Source organism: Pseudophryne corroboree, unplaced genomic scaffold (assembly GCF_028390025.1).
Source record: "Pseudophryne corroboree isolate aPseCor3 unplaced genomic scaffold, aPseCor3.hap2 scaffold_978, whole genome shotgun sequence".
In the NCBI taxonomy this organism is placed as follows: Eukaryota; Metazoa; Chordata; class Amphibia; order Anura; family Myobatrachidae; genus Pseudophryne; species Pseudophryne corroboree.
In genome coordinates this window covers 27450-44235 of record NW_026970558.1, presented here as the reverse complement: position 1 = coordinate 44235, position 16786 = coordinate 27450, and positions in this window count along the sequence as shown.

The window sequence follows — 16786 nt, the reverse complement described above, 5'->3', positions numbered from 1 at the left end:
TTTTGGCAAGTTTAGGAGCCAACCATGTTGTTGAAGAACTGTCAGGGAGAGTGCAATGTTTTGCACCAACTGGTCCCTGGATCTCGCCTTTATCAGGAGATCATCCAAGTACGGGATAATTGTGACTCCTTGCTTGCGAAGGAGAACCATAATTTCCGCCATCACCCTGGTGAAAATCCTCGGAGCCGTGGACAGACCAAACGGCAATGTCTGAAATTGGTAATGACAATCCTGAATTGCAAACCTTAGGTAGCTTGAGGCAGTGGCTAAATGGGAACATGTAAGCAGGCATCCTTTATGTCTACCAAAACCTAGAGATGAGCGCCTGAAATTTTTCGGGTTTTGTGTTTTGGTTTTGGGTTCGGTTCCGCGGCCGTGTTTTGGGTTCGAACGCGTTTTGGCAAAACCTCACCGAATTATTTTTGTCGGATTCGGGTGTGTTTTGGATTCGGGTGTTTTTTTCCAAAAACCCTAAAAAACAGCTTAAATCATAGAATTTGGGGGTCATTTTGATCCCAAAGTATTATTAACCTCAAAAACCATAATTTACACTCATTTTCAGTCTATTCTGAATACCTCACACCTCACAATATTATTTTTAGTCCTAAAATTTGCACCGAGGTCGCTGTGTGAGTAAGATAAGCGACCCTAGTGGCCGACACAAACACCGGGCCCATCTAGGAGTGGCACTGCAGTGTCACGCAGGATGTCCCTTCCAAAAAACCCTCCCCAAACAGCACATGACGCAAAGAAAAAAAGAGGCGCAATGAGGTAGCTGTGTGAGTAAGATTAGCGACCCTAGTGGCCGACACAAACACCGGGCCCATCTAGGAGTGGCACTGCAGTGTCACGCAGGATGGCCCTTCCAAAAAACCCTCCCCAAACAGCACATGACGCAAAGAAAAAAAGAGGCGCAATGAGGTAGCTGACTGTGTGAGTAAGATTAGCGACCCTAGTGGCCGACACAAACACCGGGCACATCTAGGAGTGGCACTGCAGTGTCACGCAGGATGTCCCTTCCAAAAAACCCTCCCCAAACAGCACATGACGCAAAGAAAAAAAGAGGCGCAATGAGGTAGCTGTGTGAGTAAGATTAGCGACCCTAGTGGCCGACACAAACACCGGGCACATCTAGGAGTGGCACTGCAGTGTCACGCAGGATGTCCCTTCCAAAAAACCCTCCCCAAACAGCACATGACGCAAAGAAAAAAAGAGGCGCAATGAGGTAGCTGTGTGAGTAAGATTAGCGACCCTAGTGGCCGACACAAACACCGGGCCCATCTAGGAGTGGCACTGCAGTGTCACGCAGGATGTCCCTTCCAAAAAACCCTCCCCAATCAGCACATGATGCAAAGAAAAAGAAAAGAAAAAAGAGGTGCAAGATGGAATTATCCTTGGGCCCTCCCACCCACCCTTATGTTGTATAAACAAAACAGGACATGCACACTTTAACCAACCCATCATTTCAGTGACAGGGTCTGCCACACGACTGTGACTGATATGACGGGTTGGTTTGGACCCCCCCCAAAAAAGAAGCAATTAATCTCTCCTTGCACAAACTGGCTCTACAGAGGCAAGATGTCCACCTCATCTTCACCCTCCGATATATCACCGTGTACATCCCCCTCCTCACAGATTATCAATTCGTCCCCACTGGAATCCACCATCTCAGCTCCCTGTGTACTTTGTGGAGGCAATTGCTGCTGGTCAATGTCTCCGCGGAGGAATTGATTATAATTCATTTTAATGAACATCATCTTCTCCACATTTTCTGGATGTAACCTCGTACGCCGATTGCTGACAAGGTGAGCGGCGGCACTAAACACTCTTTCGGAGTACACACTTGTGGGAGGGCAACTTAGGTAGAATAAAGCCAGTTTGTGCAAGGGCCTCCAAATTGCCTCTTTTTCCTGCCAGTATAAGTACGGACTGTGTGACGTGCCTACTTGGATGCGGTCACTCATATAATCCTCCACCATTCTATCAATGTTGAGAGAATCATATGCAGTGACAGTAGACGACATGTCCGTAATCGTTGTCAGGTCCTTCAGTCCGGACCAGATGTCAGCATCAGCAGTCGCTCCAGACTGCCCTGCATCACCGCCAGCGGGTGGGCTTGGAATTCTGAGCCTTTTCCTCGCACCCCTAGTTGCGGGAGAATGTGAAGGAGGAGATGTTGACAGGTCGCGTTCCGCTTGACTTGACAATTTTGTCACCAGCAGGTCTTTCAACCCCAGCAGACCTGTGTCTGCCGGAAAGAGAGATCCAAGGTAGGCTTTAAATCTAGGATCGAGCACGGTGGCCAAAATGTAGTGCTCTGATTTCAACAGATTGACCACCCGTGAATCCTTGTTAAGCGAATTAAGGGCTGCATCCACAAGTCCCACATGCCTAGCGGAATCGCTCCGTGTTAGCTCCTTCGTCAATGCCTCCAGCTTCTTCTGCAAAAGCCTGATGAGGGGAATGACCTGACTCAGGCTGGCAGTGTCTGAACTGACTTCACGTGTGGCAAGTTCAAAGGGCATCAGAACCTTGCACAACGTTGAAATCATTCTCCACTGCACTTGAGACAGGTGCATTCCATCTCCTATATCGTGCTCAATTGTATAGGCTTGAATGGCCTTTTGCTGCTCCTCCAACCTCTGAAGCATATAGAGGGTTGAATTCCACCTCGTTACCACTTCTTGCTTCAGATGATGGCAGGGCAGGTTCAGTAGTTTTTGGTGGTGCTCCAGTCTTCTGTACGTGGTGCCTGTACGCCGAAAGTGTCCCGCAATTTTTCTGGCCACCGACAGCATCTCTTGCACGCCCCTGTCGTTTTTTAAAAAATTCTGCACCACCAAATTCAAGGTATGTGCAAAACATGGGACGTGCTGGAATTTGCCCATATTTAATGCACACACAATATTGCTGGCGTTGTCCGATGCCACAAATCCACAGGAGAGTCCAATTGGGGTAAGCCATTCCGCGATGATCTTCCTCAGTTGCCGTAAGAGGTTTTCAGCTGTGTGCGTATTCTGGAAAGCGGTGATACAAAGCGTAGCCTGCCTAGGAAAGAGTTGGCGTTTGCGAGATGCTGCTACTGGTGCCGCCGCTGCTGTTCTTGCGGCGGGAGTCCATACATCTACCCAGTGGGCTGTCACAGTCATATAGTCCTGACCCTGCCCTGCTCCACTTGTCCACATGTCCGTGGTTAAGTGGACATTGGGTACAACTGCATTTTTTAGGACACTGGTGAGTCTTTTTCTGACGTCCGTGTACATTCTCGGTATCGCCTGCCTAGAGAAGTGGAACCTAGATGGTATTTGGTAACGGGGGCACACTGCCTCAATAAATTGTCTAGTTCCCTGTGAACTAACGGCGGATACCGGACGCACGTCTAACACCAACATAGTTGTCAAGGACTCAGTTATCCGCTTTGCAGTAGGATGACTGCTGTGATATTTCATCTTCCTCGCAAAGGACTGTTGAACAGTCAATTGCTTACTGGAAGTAGTACAAGTGGGCTTACGACTTCCCCTCTGGGATGACCATCGACTCCCAGCGGCAACAACAGCAGCGCCAGCAGCAGTAGGCGTTACACGCAAGGATGCATCGGAGGAATCCCAGGCAGGAGAGGACTCGTCAGACTTGCCAGTGACATGGCCTGCAGGACTATTGGCATTCCTGGGGAAGGAGGAAATTGACACTGAGGGAGTTGGTGGGGTGGTTTGCGTGAGCTTGGTTACAAGAGGAAGGGATTTACTGGTCAGTGGACTGCTTCCGCTGTCACCCAAAGTTTTTGAACTTGTCACTGACTTATTATGAATGCGCTGCAGGTGACGTATAAGGGAGGATGTTCCGAGGTGGTTAACGTCCTTACCCCTACTTATTACAGCTTGACAAAGGGAACACACGGCTTGACACCTGTTGTCCGCATTTCTGGTGAAATACCTCCACACCGAAGAGCTGATTTTTTTGGTATTTTCACCTGGCATGTCAACGGCCATATTCCTCCCACGGACAACAGGTGTCTCCCCGGGTGCCTGACTTAAACAAACCACCTCATCATCAGAATCCTCCTGGTCAATTTCCTCCCCAGCGCCAGCAACACCCATATCCTCCTCATCCTGGTGTACTTCAACACTGACATCTTCAATCTGACTATCAGGAACTGGACTGCGGGTGCTCCTTCCAGCACTTGCAGGGGGCGTGCAAATGGTGGAAGGCGCATGCTCTTCACGTCCAGTGTTGGGAAGGTCAGGCATCGCAACCGACACAATTGGACTCTCCTTGTGGATTTGGGATTTCAAAGAACGCACAGTTCTTTGCGGTGCTTTTGCCAGCTTGAGTCTTTTCAGTTTTCTAGCGAGAGGCTGAGTGCTTCCATCCTCATGTGAAGCTGAACCACTAGCCATGAACATAGGCCAGGGCCTCAGCCGTTCCTTGCCACTCCGTGTGGTAAATGGCATATTGGCAAGTTTACGCTTCTCCTCCGACAATTTTATTTTAGGTTTTGGAGTCCTTTTTTTTCTGATATTTGGTGTTTTGGATTTGACATGCTCTGTACTATGACATTGGGCATCGGCCTTGGCAGACGACGTTGCTGGCATTTCATCGTCTCGGCCATGACTAGTGGCAGCAGCTTCAGCACGAGGTGGAAGTGGATCTTGATCTTTCCCTAATTTTGGAACCTCAACTTTTTTGTTCTCCATATTTTATAGGCAGAACTAAAAGGCACCTCAGGTAAACAATGGAGATGGATGGATTGGATACTAGTATACAATTATGGACGGACTGCCACGGTTAGGTGGTATAAAAAAACCACGGTTAGGTGGTATATAATACAATTATGGATGGACGGACTGCCTGCCGAGTGCCGACACAGAGGTAGCCACAGCCGTGAACTACCGCACTGTACACTGGTTGATAAAGAGATAGTAGTATACTCGTAACAACTAGTATGACGACGGTATAAAGAATGAAAAAAAAACCACGGTTAGGTGGTATATATTATAATACAATTATGGTTGGACGGACTGCCTGCCGAGTGCCGACACAGAGGTAGCCACAGCCGTGAACTACCGCACTGTACACTGGTTGATAAAGAGATAGTAGTATACTCGTAACAACTAGTATGACGACGGTATAAAGAATGAAAAAAAAACCACGGTTAGGTGGTATATATTATAATACAATTATGGTTGGACGGACTGCCTGCCGAGTGCCGACACAGAGGTAGCCACAGCCGTGAACTACCGCACTGTACACTGGTTGATAAAGAGATAGTAGTATACTCGTAACAACTAGTATGACGACGGTATAAAGAATGAAAAAAAACCACGGTTAGGTGGTATATATTATAATACAATTATGGATGGACGGACTGCCTGCCGAGTGCCGACACAGAGGTAGCCACAGCCGTGAACTACCGCACTGTACACTGGTTGATAAAGAGATAGTAGTATACTCGTAACAACTAGTATGACGACGGTATAAAGAATGAAAAAAAAACCACGGTTAGGTGGTATATATTATAATACAATTATGGTTGGACGGACTGCCTGCCGAGTGCCGACACAGAGGTAGCCACAGCCGTGAACTACCGCACTGTACACTGGTTGATAAAGAGATAGTAGTATACTCGTAACAACTAGTATGACGACGGTATAAAGAATGAAAAAAAAACCACGGTTAGGTGGTATATAATACAATTATGGTTGGACGGACTGCCTGCCGAGTGCCGACACAGAGGTAGCCACAGCCGTGAACTACTGCACTGTACACTGGTTGATAAAGAGATAGTAGTATACTCGTAACAACTAGTATGACGACGGTATAAAGAATGAAAAAAAAACCACGGTTAGGTGGTATATATTATAATACAATTATGGTTGGACGGACTGCCTGCCGAGTGCCGACACAGAGGTAGCCACAGCCGTGAACTACCGCACTGTACACTGGTTGATAAAGAGATAGTAGTATACTCGTAACAACTAGTATGACGACGGTATAAAGAATGAAAAAAAAACCACGGTTAGGTGGTATATATTATAATACAATTATGGATGGACGGACTGCCTGCCGAGTGCCGACACAGAGGTAGCCACAGCCGTGAACTACCGCACTGTACACTGGTTGATAAAGAGATAGTAGTATACTCGTAACAACTAGTATGACGACGGTATAAAGAATGAAAAAAAAACCACGGTTAGGTGGTATATATTATAATACAATTATGGTTGGACGGACTGCCTGCCGAGTGCCGACACAGAGGTAGCCACAGCCGTGAACTACCGCACTGTACACTGGTTGATAAAGAGATAGTATACTCGTAACAACTAGTATGACGACGGTATAAAGAATGAAAAAAAAAACACGGTTAGGTGGTATATATTATAATACAATTATGGATGGACGGACTGCCTGCCGAGTGCCGACACAGCCGTGAACTACCGCACTGTACTGTGTCTGCTGCTAATATAGACTGGTTGATAAAGAGATAGTATACAATACTACTAATATACTGGTGGTCAGGCACTGGTCACCACTAGTCACACTGGCAGTGGCACTCCTGCAGCAAAAGTGTGCACTGTTTAATTTTAATATAATATTATTTATCATGTACTCCTGGCTCCTGCTATAACAACCTGCAGTGCTCCCCAGTCTCCCCCACAATTATAAGCTTTATATACAATACATTGATGTGCAGCACACTGGGCTGAGCAGTGCACACAGACTGAGTCACTGTGTGACTGTGTATCGTTTTTTTCAGGCAGAGAACGGATATATTAAATAAAACAAACAACTGCACTGTCTCTGGTGGTCACTGGTCACTGTGGTCGTCAGTCACTAAACTCTGTCTGCACTCTCTTCTAATCTACAGTATCACAGCAATCTCTCTCTCTCTCTCTCTTCTAAATCTAATCTAAATGGAGAGGACGCCAGCCACGTCCTCTCCCTATCAATCTCAATGCACGTGTGAAAATAGCGGCGACGCGCGGCTCCTTATATAGAATCCGAGTCTCGCGATAGAATCCGAGCCTCGCGAGAATCCGACAGCGTCATGATGACGTTCGGGCGCGCTCGGGTTAACCGAGCAAGGCGGGAAGATCCGAGTCGCTCGGACCCGTGAAAAAAAAAGTGAAGTTCGTGCGGGTTCGGATTCAAAGAAACCGAACCCGCTCATCTCTACCAAAACCATGAAATCTCCGTCCTCCGGACTGGAGATCACTGCCCTGAGAAATTCCATCTTGAAATTGAATTTCTTTAGGAAGAAATTGAGGGATTTCAGATTTAAGATTGGTCTGACTGAGCCGTCCGGCTTCGGGACCACGAAGAGGCTTGAATAAAAACCTTCTGTCACGATCCGGGTATCTGGACACCATTTCTTACCCATCAGATGCCTCCTAAGGCTGGCTCAGCGCTCCAGGACCGGATCCCATCTGTTATCCTAATGTTCACATTCCTGCATCCTCTCCTGTCTCTCTGAGACGCTGTCACAGTAACGCCTTATTACATCTGGCATGGCGTCTCCCGCGGCCTCCGCCGCCGTCCCTGAGCTTCTGCATGCAGAGTGTCAGAGTGGCGATTACGTCAGCCGCGGTCTCCGCTGTGTCCGCGTGGTTGGATGTGCACTTGTCAGCCGGGCGTCTCCTGTCTCCAGTGGCCGGCGCCGCCATTACTGTTTTCATTACCACATGGATTACAAACCAAACTTCCCTCCAAGTGTCTGCATGGGCGCAGCCATCTTGGACTCTGTCAGCTGATCATTTCCTCCAATCTGTTGTCAGTATTGTTAATCTGCATAATTGCCTAGCCAATCCCTTCCTTGCTGCAGGTATAAATACACTGTGCCTGAGCAAGGAAGGCGTCAGTGCTTTGGTTGTCAAACCTAGTTCCTGTTTGTCTCTCTCCTGTGATTGTCTTCCAGGTTCCAGCTCCTGTCTCAAGACTTCCACCATAGAGACCCGCACCAGCATTCCACCTGCGGTGTAGCCTGACTCTCTGATCCATTGTGGATTCATCTGTTTCCAGCTTCAACATTACCTGCTTCCAGCTCAGCTTCCAGCAGAGTACAGCTTCTCTTAAAGGGCCGGTGTCCTTTCTACACTTTACCACTCTCCACCGGTATTATTATTTCTCCGCTCTCAAACTCTACATTTTACTCATATTGCATCGCTCTCAAGCTTCATTTATTATTTAACTGGTTCCAGCCAGTATCCACTCCGTGTTAACAACAGTCTGGTTCCAGCCAGTATCCACAGCAGCTGTTTTATCTTCAGCAACCCAGCTTTTCCTGGAACACCAGCTGGTACTATCCTGGGTTATCTCCATTGCTACAGTCGGGCCTGGTAAGGACTTTCCATCTAGAAGATTATAAGAACTATCTCACACTACCAGTGCCCTGTGGCTCCTGCCACCCTGTAGTACCCAGGAACTGTATTTATTCTTTGCTGACTTTTATGTTTTCTTTTACTGCTGCTGTGTTGCGGAGTTGTCATAATAAACATCATTGACTTTTATCCAAGTTGTCGTGGTCACGCCTTCGGGCAGTTATTATTCATATTACTTACATGTCCAGGGGTCTGATACAACCTCCCGGGTTCCGGTACATCTCAGCCCCTACAACTGAGGCTGCCTCCCGTCAGCTCAGGCCCTCAGTTGTGACACCTTCTCCCTGCTGACTAAGGCCAATTTGAACAATCGGTGAGGGGGAACGTCTTGAAACCCCAGTTTGTACCCTTGGGACACTATTTGTAAAACCCACGAGTCCAGGTCCGAATGAATCCAGAACTGACTGAAGAGTTTTAGACGTGCCCCCACTGGTGTGGGCTCCTGCAAGAAAGCCCCAGTGTCATGCAGTGGATTTGGCAGAAGCAGAGGACAATCTCTGGTCCTGCGATCTTGAAGAGGCTACAGACCTCTTCCTTTTCCTTCCTCTACCTGCAAAGAAAGGGGAATCTTAACTTCTTGCATATCTATTGGGCCAAAATGACTGCGGTAGATAATGATGCGTCTTCATCCGTTGAGAGGGAACATAGGGCAAGAAGGTTGACTTACCATTGAAATGAGGATGCATCTTGCTGCCTTTCCAATGAAGCAAGTTTAATTTAGTAATAGGTGAAAAACCATCCCTACAAAGGTGTTAATCAGAGACTTGGCTTTGTGGACACTTTTCAGAGAACAAATTTGTTAGCATAAAAATAAAGCCAGAAAATGAAGAGCTGTTTAATCACGCAATTTGATTTTTTTGCCAGCATATTTCTTTTTCTCTGCAACCCACTGCTAAATTGTGCTTCCTAGATGTTTTTATAAAATCACTGAATCAAATCTAACTCTGATTACATCAGAGAAGGCCAGGTACCCTACACCATAACAGGGGGTATGAAATTTGACTTGTCTACTTAAAGATCACCAAAATCTGATAACAAGGTCACCCTGGGTGGGATTGAACCACCAACCTTTTGGTTAATAGCCGTACACACTAATTGATTGAGACACTTTGCAAAAGTCCATACTGACAAAGGCTAATAAGCATTCATCTAAAACGTTTCCTAGAAAAACTTAAAAAAGTCAATAATCTGGAGAGTTTTTGTAAGATGTTTCTTCTATCAACCAACGAAGAAACACATTGGTACTTTCCCATGATGATTGAGTGCTTCAGGATCTCTTGCACATACATGTGCAGCAGAGTACAGCAATGGAAGCATGCTGGGCCCATAACCCAGAGGTAGGCAGATTAAAACTATCCTCTGCTATATGCATTTTTTTGTTTGTTAATTAAAGTAATCCAAAACAGTGGCGCACCCAGGGGGGGTTTTAGCTGCATGAGTATTATTAATGACTGTCTAGCGTCCTCTGCAGCCTGCTGTCTTCCTGGTGGCACTTGCAAGTGCAATAAAAGTTTACTTTTTTTTAATTATAGTACATATATATCCATGTGCCTACATATATACACATGTATATACATACGTACGTACGTACGTACGTACGTACGTACGTACATACATACATATAAACACACACACACACACACACACACACACACACATATGATATATATATATATACATGTGTATATATATGTGTACTGTATGTGTGTGTATATATATATATATATATATATATATGTATGCATGTTTAATATGCTATGTATATGTGTATATGGATTCACTATGATCTCCCAGCGGCCGGCCTCCCGGCGACAGCATACCGGTGCCGGGAGGCCGGCTTACCAACAGTGTGGCGAGCGCAAATGAGACCCTTGCGGGCTCGCTGCGCTCGCCATGCTACGTGCGCCACACTATTCTATTCTCCCTCCAGGGGGGTCGTGGACCCCCACGAGGTAGAATAAGTGTCGGTATGCCGGCGGTCAGGCTCCCGGCGCCGGTATGCTGGTCGCCGGGAGCCCGACCGCCGGCATACTGAAGACCACCCGTGTATATGTATATGTATGTGTGTGTGTATGTGTGTGTATATATATATATATATATATATATGTGTGTGTGTAGATATATGTGTATATATATATATATATATGTGTACATATATATATATATATATATATATATATATACACACACACAGACACACTAGTTTTACGGACCCAGCATATACTGGGTCACCTCAGTCCCCACCCCCGTGATTGGCTCCGCCCAGTTCTGGAAACCCCCCCATGCAAATCCTGCGTTTGCCACTGCAAAACTGGGATTGATATTTTGGCTCTTTTATTTTTACTTAAAGTACAATAACTTTTACCATTTTAATTTGTTTTTATAGTATATTGACAGTATTGTTTTCTTTCAAAAATCCACTTAATTTTCTTTACCCTATTATTAAAATGGTAATTGACAAAAACAAACTACATTGTCACCAGAAGAGCAATACAAAATGTACAAGTGATATATTAAAATCATCTTTCCAGCTTGAATTTCAATGATGCATTGGGGCAACGATTTTGTGAGAAACATCTTCACCCTTAAATAAAGATTTTCTTAATTCCTTACCTGTGTGCTAATTAGATATCACCTTGTTTTCACATTAAACAGACTTCCACATGAGAAAGCAGCAAGGATGCAGTGGCGTTAATGTTTCCTGGTGTCAACCTGTATTATTTCAGTAGACATTGAAATGAGGATGCATCTTGCTGCCTTTCCAATGAAGCAAGTTTAATTTAGTAATAGGTGAAAAACCATCCTTACAAAGGTGTTAATCAGAGACTTGGCTTTGTGGACACTTTTCAGAGAACAAATTTGTTAGCATAAAAATAAAGCCAGAAAATAAAGAGCTGTTTAATCACTCAATTGGATTTTTCTGCCAGCATATTTTTTTTCTCTGCAACCCACTGCTAAATTGTGCTTCCTAGCTGTTTTTATAAAATCACTGAATCAAATCTAACTCTGATTACATCAGAGAAGACCAGGTACCCTACACCATAACAGGGGGTTTGAAATTTTGACTTGTCTACTTAAAGATCACCAAAATCTGATAACAAGGTCAATTACGTACCTGGGTGGGATTGATCCACCAACCTTTTGGTTAATAGCCGTACACACTAACTGATTGCGCCACAGAGACACATTGCAAAAGTATATACTGACAAGGTCTAATAAGCATTCATCTAAAACGTTTCCTAGAAAAACTTTAAAAAGTCAATAATCTGGAGAGTTTTTGTAAGATGTTTCTTCCATCAACCAACGAATAAACACATTGGTACTTTCCCATGATGAGTGAGTGTTTCAGGATCTCTTGCACTTACATGTGCAGCAGAGTACAGCAATGGAAGCATGCTGGGCCCATAACCCAGAGGTAGGCAGATTGAAACTATCCTCTGCTATATGCTTTTTTTTTGTTAATTAAAGTAATCCAAAACTGGGATTGATATTTTGGCTCTTTTATTTTTACTTAAAGTACAATAACTTTTACCATTTTAATTTGTTTTAATAGTATATTGACAGTATTGATTTCTTTCAAAAATCCACTTAATTTTCTTTACCCTATTATTAAAATGGTAATTGACAAAAACAAACTACATTGTCACCAGAAGAGCAATACAAAATGTACAAGTGATATATTAAAATCATCTTTCCAGCTTGAATTTCAATGATGCATTGGGGCAATGATTTTGTGAGAAACATCTTCACCCTTAAATAAAGATTTTCTTAATTCCTTACCTGTGTGATAATTAGATATCACCTTGTTTTCGCATTAAACATACTTCCACATGAGAAAGCAGCAAGGATGCAGTGGCGTTAATGTTTCCTGGTGTCAACTTGTATTATTTCACGAGACATTGAAATGAGGATGCATCTTGCTGCCTTTCCAATGAAGCAAGTTTAATTTAGTAATAGGTGAAAAACCATCCCTACAAAGGTGTTAATCAGAGACTTGGCTTTGTGGACACTTTTCAGAGAACAAATTTGTTAGCATAAAAATAAAGCCAGAAAATGAAGAGCTGTTTAATCACTCAATTGGATTTTTCTGCCAGCATATTTTTTTTCTCTGCAAACCACTGCTAAATTGTGCTTCCTAGCTGTTTTTATAAAATCAATGAATCAAATCTAACTCTGATTAAATCAGAGAAGGCCAGGTACCCTACACCATAACAGGGGGTTTGAAATTTTGACTTGTCTACTTAAAGATCACCAAAATCTGATAACAAGGTCAATTACATCCCTGGGTGGGATTGAACCACCAACCTTTTAGTTAATAGCCGTACACACTAACTGATTGCGCCACAGAGACACTTTGCGAAAGTGCATACTGACAAACGCTAATAAGCATTCATCTAAAACGTTTCCTAGAAAAACTTTAAAAAGTCAATAATCTGGAGAGTTTTTGTAAGATGTTTCTTCCATCAACCAATGAAGAAACACATTGGTACTTTCCCATGATGAGTGAGTGCTTCAGGATCTCTTGCACTTACATGTGCAGCAGAGTACAGCAATGGAAGCATGCTGGGCTCATAACCCAGAGGTAGGCAGATTGAAACTATCCTCTGCTGTATGCTTTTTTTTTTAATTAAAGTAATCCAAAACTGGGATTGATATTTTGGCTCTTTTATTTTTACTTAAAGTACAATCACTTTTACCATTTTAATTTGTTTTAATAGTATATTGACAGTATTGTTTTCTTTCAAAAATCCACTTAATTTTCTTTACCCTATTATTAAAATGGTAATTGACAAAAACAAACTACATTGTCACCAGAAGAGCAATACAAAATGTACAAGTGATATATTAAAATCATCTTTCCAGCTTGAATTTCAATGATGCATTGGGGCAACGATTTTGTGAGAAACATCTTCACCCTTAAATAAAGATTTTCTTAATTCCTTACCTGTGTGCTAATTATATATCACCTTGTTTTCACATTAAACAGACTTCCACATGAGAAAGCAGCAAGGATGCAGTGGCGTTAATGTTTCCTGGTGTCAACCTGTATTATTTCAGTAGACATTGAAATGAGGATGCATCTTGCTGCCTTTCCAATGAAGCAAGTTTAATTTAGTAATAGGTGAAAAACCATCCTTACAAAGGTGTTAATCAGAGACTTGGCTTTGTGGACACTTTTCAGAGAACAAATTTGTTAGCATAAAAATAAAGCCAGAAAATAAAGAGCTGTTTAATCACTCAATTGGATTTTCCTGCCAGCATATTTTTTTTCTCTGCAACCCACTGCTAAATTGTGCTTCCTAGCTGTTTTTATAAAATCACTGAATCAAATCTAACTCTGATTACATCATAGAAGGCCAGGTACCCTACACAATAAGAGGGGGTTTGAAATTTTGACTTGTCTACTTAAATATCACCAAAATCTGATCACAAGGTCAATTAAGTCCCTGGGTGGGATTGAACCACCAACCTTTTGGTTAATAGCCGAACACACTAACCGATTGCGCCACAGAGACACTTTGCAAAAAGTACATACTGACAAAGGCTAATAAGCATACATCTAGAACGTTTCCTAGAAAAACATTAAAAAATCAATAATCTGGAGAGTTTTTGTAAGATGTTTCTTCCATCAACCAACGAATAAACACATTGGTACTTTCCCATGATGAGTGAGTGCTTCAGGATCTCTTGCACTTACATGTGCAGCAGAGTACAGCAATGGAAGCATGCTGGGCCCATAACCAAGAGGTAGGCAGATTGAAACTATCCTCTGCTATATGCTTTTTTTTTGTTAATTAAAGTAATCCAAAACTGGGATTGATATTTTGGCTCTTTTATTTTTACTTAAAGTACAATAACTTTTACCATTTTAATTTGTTTTAATAGTATATTGACAGTATTGATTTCTTTCAAAAATCCACTTAATTTTCTTTACCCTATTATTAAAATGGTAATTGACAAAAACAAACTACATTGTCACCAGAAGAGCAATACAAAATGTACAAGTGATATATTAAAATCATCTTTCCAGCTTGAATTTCAATGATGCATTGGGGCAATGATTTTGTGAGAAACATCTTCACCCTTAAATAAAGATTTTCTTAATTCCTTACCTGTGTGATAATTAGATATCACCTTGTTTTCGCATTAAACAGACTTCCACATGAGAAAGCAGCAAGGATGCAGTGGCGTTAATGTTTCCTGGTGTCAACTTGTATTATTTCACGAGACATTGAAATGAGGATGCATCTTGCTACCTTTCCAATGAAGCAAGTTTAATTTAGTAATAGGTGAAAAACCATCCTTACAAAGGTGTTAATCAGAGACTTGGCTTTGTGGACACTTTTCAGAGAACAAATTTGTTAGCATAAAAATAAAGCCAGAAAATGAAGAGCTGTTTAATCACTCAATTGGATTTTTCTGCCAGCATATTTTTTTCTCTGCAAACCACTGCTAAATTGTGCTTCCTAGCTGTTTTTATAAAATCAATGAATCAAATCTAACTCTGATTACATCAGAGAAGGCCAGGTACCCTACACCATAAGAGGGGGTTTGAAATTTTGACTTGCCTACTTAAAGATCACCAAAATCTGATAACAAGGTCAATTACATCCCTGGGTGGGATTGAACCATCAACCTTTTAGTTAATAGCCGTACACACTAACTGATTGCGCCACAGAGACACTTTGCGAAAGTGCATACTGACAAAGGCTAATAAGCATTCATCTAAAACGTTTCCTAGAAAAACTTTAAAAAGTCAATAATCTGGAGAGTTTTTGTAAGATGTTTCTTCCATCAACCAACGAAGAAACACATTGGTACTTTCCCATGATGAGTGAGTGCTTCAGGATCTCTTGCACTTACATGTGCAGCAGAGTACAGCAATGGAAGCATGCTGGGCTCATAACCCAGAGGTAGGCAGATTGAAACTATCCTCTGCTGTATGCTTTTTTTTTTTATTAAAGTAATCCAAAACTGGGATTGATATTTTGGCTCTTTTATTTTTACTTAAAGTACAATAACTTTTACCATTTTAATTTGTTTTAATAGTATATTGACAGTATTGTTTTCTTTCAAAAATCAACTTAAATTTCTTTACCCTATTATTAAAATGGTAATTGACAAAAACAAACTACATTGTCACCAGAAGAGCAATACAAAATGTACAAGTGATATATTAAAATCATCTTTCCAGCTTGAATTTCAATGATGCATTGGGGCAACGATTTTGTGAGAAACATCTTCACCCTTAAATAAAGATTTTCTTAATTCCTTACCTGTGTGCTAATTAGATATCACCTTGTTTTCACATTAAACAGACTTCCACATGAGAAAGCAGCAAGGATGCAGTGGCGTTAATGTTTCCTGGTGTCAACTTGTATTATTTCAGTAGACATTGAAATGAGGATGCATCTTGCTGCCTTTCCAATGAAGCAAGTTTAATTTAGTAATAGGTGAAAAACCATCCCTACAAAGGTGTTAATCAGAGACTTGGCTTTGTGGACACTTTTCAGAGAACAAATTTGTTAGCATAAAAATAAAGCCAGAAAATGAAGAGCTGTTTAATCACTCAATTGGATTTTTTTTGCCAGCATATTTTTTTTCTCTGCAACCCACTGCTAAATTGTGCTTCCTAGCTGTTTTTTATAAAATCACTGAATCAAATCTAACTCTGATTACATCAGAGAAGGCCAGGTACCCTACACAATAAGAGGGGGTTTGAAATTTTGACTTGTCTACTTAAATATCACCAAAATCTGATCACAAGGTCAATTACGTTCCTGGGTGGGTGTGAACCACCAACCTTTTGGTTAATAGCCTTACACACTAACCAATTGCACCACAGAGACACTTTGCAAAAAGTACATACTGACAAAGGCTAATAAGCATTCATCAAGAACGTTTCCTAGAAAAACTTTAAAAAGTCAATAATCTGGAGAGTTTTTGTAAGATGTTTCTTCCATCAACCAATGAAGAAACACATTGGTACTTTCCCATGATGAGTGAGTGCTTCAGGATCTCTTGCACTTACATGTGCAGCAGAGTACTGCAATGGAAGCATGCTGGGCCCATAACCCAGAGATAGGCAGATTGAAACTATCCTTTGCTATATGCATTTTTTTTGTTAATTAAAGTAATCCAAAACTGGGATTGATATTTTTGCTCTTTTATTTTTACTTAAAGTACAATAACTTTTACCATTTTAATTTGTTTTAATAGTATATTGACAGTATTGTTTTCTTTCAAAAATCCACTTAATTTTCTTTACCCTATTATTAAAATGGTAATTGACAAAAACAAACTACATTGTCACCAGAAGAGCAATACAAAATGTACAAGTGATATATTAAAATCATCTTTCCAGCTTGAATTTCAATGATGCATTGGGGCAACGATTTTGTGAGAAACAT